The following is a 4,350-nucleotide window of genomic DNA, read 5'->3' as shown; positions in this document are numbered from 1 at the left end:
CAATATTAAATATTAATGTTAAATATTAATTATTTTATTTTATATGTAAAATATAAAGGTCGTTTTTAGCACAAACAAACTCTCCAGCGAGTTTGGACTTTGTTTCATGATGATGATGATGAAACAAAGTCCAAACTCGCTGGAGAGTTGGCGAGAATGACGTCATGGCTTCCTTTTTTAAGTACAGTTGGACCAAGAGCATTGATAATTGAGATATTCTTTAAACAGAAGTGTATGTGATACATTGCTGAATAGAGATGATAAAGACAATCTACTATCACATTATTAGAAATAGTTTTATCAAAGGTTTTTGGAAAGTTTCCTGCTAGATCCTAGTAAATATGTTCCCTATAGATATCAAGCATAAAGCACTCCGAGTCCGTTCCCCAGCTATGATTGGTTTAAACACTAACGTCATAAACTAGTTTTCTTTGACAAAGGATGGTGTAACTATCGAAATTAGAGAGTAATATTCTAAAAGTTTTTACATTTATTAATGCTAATAAAATAATCAGTAATAATAATGAAAGAAACACCCGTTTCATTTTATGCACCTATACATTGCTTGAAATGTTTGCTCTTTACTTGAGTGTTCACAATTCCTCATTTATATATGAAGCAACCTCAACGTTTACTCACGTGAGTAAGCATCTATCAGCTGCTGCAGCAATGGCACAGATCGTAATTTACGGTTTAAAGAGTTTGGCGGATTAACTGCTGATGCCAGATACCATAGCTTTTTATTAATGGAGACCCTTTATGCTATCTCAGTACAAAGAGTAACAAGGAAATGTCGGCAGCTTGCCCTAACATCAGGGATAAGTCTTGGAGTGGTTCAGACTTCTTTCTTTTGGAAAAGGGCATTTATGCCAGATCCCAACCGAAGCTGGTTTGGTCACTGATAATTTTCGTCCCTCACATATTTTCCAGTGGTGCCCTAAATACTAATTGTAGACAAAACCATTATAAAATCTACCGATATTCATTTACACCTTATACAATAATTAAATTGTGGGTTCTTGCCTCTGCAATCCAAAAATTATCGATCACAAAAAATGACTTGTTAAATGGTTGATCAAAATTGTCCACTGCCATGAGTCTTCATGATGCATCTGCTCCTTAGTTCTCAAAGTAACTATAGAGCAAATCATTGTTCATGTAGCCTAGCCACAGATTTAAGAAAGGATAACTATCAGGTTTGGGGCAAATGCAAAAGTTTGTAAGGATTCACGTTCTACTTCACCTGGAATTCCTAGAATTCATGAATCCTCTTTGTACTCAGCATAATAAAAGAGGAAATTTTGGATCAAGTCTTCTCATTGCCTTGGAAGATTTTTTGCAGCTTCCGATGAACATAAATGAACAGAATGATAATATATTTAATAAGTGTAATGCATATGTTTGCACTAGGTCTACTGCTGAAGGGATTGTTTTTAAAAACATATATTAAGGAAAAAATAAGACCATATCACAACAGCACACCTCTTCTCCATGCCTGATACGTTATGCATAGCAGTTAGCTATTTGCATTTACTTATTACTGGTAATTCTCTGTTTGTAAATTTACACTTTTTGTTGGTTGATTCAAATAATAATAATAGAAATGAAAGCAATATAACAATGAGTGTTCCTGACATTTGCCCACAGCTGACCTAAACTGAGGCCACTGGTCAAATTATGCTGCAAAATAGGGGCGAGTATAATAGGTACTGTGTTTGGTTGGCTGTCATTGGCTAGGTTCGGGAAAAAAAATGTCGAGGAAAAGGAAAGTTTTAATTGAATCGTTTGTTTATGCTTATTACAAAGTTATCATTCACATGCAAGTTATTCTCAGTATTTTTCGCAATGTATGCGTCCATGTAAGTTAAAACGAGTATGCGATTTACATGAATATCCACAGACGAAAACGCATATATTTGTTTATCTAGACAAATCTTATTGCCACTCGTTCCACTTCGCATAATTTATTTTATTATTATTATTTCTACCTAGATTGACTATTCTCCACCTAGAAAATACAAAGAGATAGGAAAAATAACCAGTAGTGTGTTCTCTTCCCCCTGACATCCCACACATTAGATCCCCTCTACACTGGCGGTTGAAATGAAATGGTTGAACGCCTGATCGGAATTTGACGAGTGATGTATCATAGCTTTGTCCTCCTTTACATGTAGAATGATATTGTTGATCCAGGCGACTACAATATTATCAAATGATGACATTGTGTTCGCTTGCATCAACTACATTATTCTACATTTAAAGGACAGGGCTAGTAATGAGCCTTCAGGAATACCATAAGAGATAGTGGTTATCTGAGTGATAGATAGATACTAGTAGTGACAATAATACTGTCTAACAGGTATTTTCAAAGTCCTTCATGAGCTTTACCGCAAATACCTTAATGATGAAGTCTGTGCAGGCTTCACCAAAGCCCCTGTTGACATCGTCTTCCTCTTTTTTGCGTGTTTCCAAGAGTGTATAGACAAAGAAAGGAGGGAGGAGGCCGAAAACATGTTGTGGAGGAGAAAAAGAGCGAGGGAGAAGTAGAGAGTTGTGAGATAGGACGAAAGAGAGGGAGAGACTATTTAGAAATATAGATAGATAAATCGCTAAACAGATAGAAACACACATTAAAAAGTAAACTCAATCATCTGAGAGACGCCAGCTAAGTAGCAAAGGATAGGTTAACAAAGACCACTTGCTTAAAAACTATGTTGCTTACATAATATACATTACTCACAGTCAAGCAAATCGACAGACAAAGAGAAAGACATTTGGAACAATATATTTATTAATAAAAAGTACAATAATAATAATAATAAGTACAGACTGAAGGAATAATTGTAAATATAATCCGCTAAAGAAACAGAGAGGCTGACGAAAAGGAAAACGAAAGGACATGTACACGACCTAACAGACAGACGTACAAAGGAGCGGACAGGCAATTCGGGAATATGCAGGAATTTAAATGACTAGCAATGCATGTCTAAATGCTCTTACCTTCATTCTTGAAACTATTGATTACTGGTGCAACTATTCGCATTATTTTTTTTTTTACACTGTACAATCAGTATGTTTTTCGATCTCTACACATTTTACTCTGACGCCCCGGTTATTGACGTCGCTGATAAATGATAGTCGTGTAATTTAAAATGTAAATCCTCTGTGATATTGGGCCATTTTCGTGTTCAGACCGGTAATGGAGTTATGTTATCTATCTCATTAAAACTTTCAGTGAAATCAAATGTTTGTGTAATGCAGTGGTGTTACTCATGATACATATACGCAGACATTCCTCTACCATGTACACGAACACATACATAAAATGAAAGTGTTACACTTATACGTGGATACATACCCCCCCCCCTCTCTCTCTCTCTCTCTCTCTCTCTCTCTCTCTCTCTCTCTCTCTCTCTCTCTCTCTCTCTCTCTCTCTGTCTCTGTCTGTCTCTCTCTCTCTCGCTCTCTCTCTCTTTCTCTCTCTCTCACTCTCTCTCTCTCTCTCACTCCCTCACTCACACTCTCTCTATCTCTCCTTTACACACATTCAGATATACACTAAATGTCTAATCATATATGTAGTTGAATGGTAGAGCTTCTACATACCGTTCTCTCCATGAATAGAAATTGAAGCTGTTTGATTCATTACTTATTCATGATGTTACCAATACAAGCAGTTTTGGGCATAAAGACAAGTACAGTACACGCACGTATTCATACATTGAGGACGGGACATTACACCATATTCGACTCGACATAAAGATTGTCTATCCCAAATACTAGCTTCTTGGACATTACGTAAGTACTCCACAAGAGCAGTGGCACATTTGCTATTTCACTCTTAAAGTTGGACGTTTTACATGATTAATCAAGCCAGACTTTCGTCTTGTAAGGTTATTACTTACATCCCTCCATGTTTTAATTATTATTGTTTTTTTTTTTTTAATGAATGACATATCCCATGGTGTGTCATACTCATTGTCTAGAATGATCATGATTAGCCCACGGGGTGACAAGAATCACTAGCTTAAGAAATTATGATCGTCATGAAGGAAAATAACGTGATATACAATTTATTACCCTATGTATCACCATTTGAAATCCTATAAGCAACTTTACGAGTACATAATACCAGCCAGGTATGCATCTGAGTTTACCACAAAAGGGTAGCTGAAGGAAAACTGGCGCGCGAAGGGTTATGAATATGCTACTCTCGCACTAGAGTATGATGTCAATGTTTTGTAGACTGCATCAGTGAGTATACGATGGGAGAGCGTAACGCATTTTACACAGTGGAAGAATCTAGTCACGCAATTTATATACCCACACATACAAGGATTCGAACCCTTC

This window comes from Penaeus vannamei, chromosome 22 (assembly GCF_042767895.1).
Source record: "Penaeus vannamei isolate JL-2024 chromosome 22, ASM4276789v1, whole genome shotgun sequence".
Taxonomy (NCBI): domain Eukaryota; kingdom Metazoa; phylum Arthropoda; class Malacostraca; order Decapoda; family Penaeidae; genus Penaeus; species Penaeus vannamei.
This window is presented reverse-complemented; position numbering follows the sequence as displayed.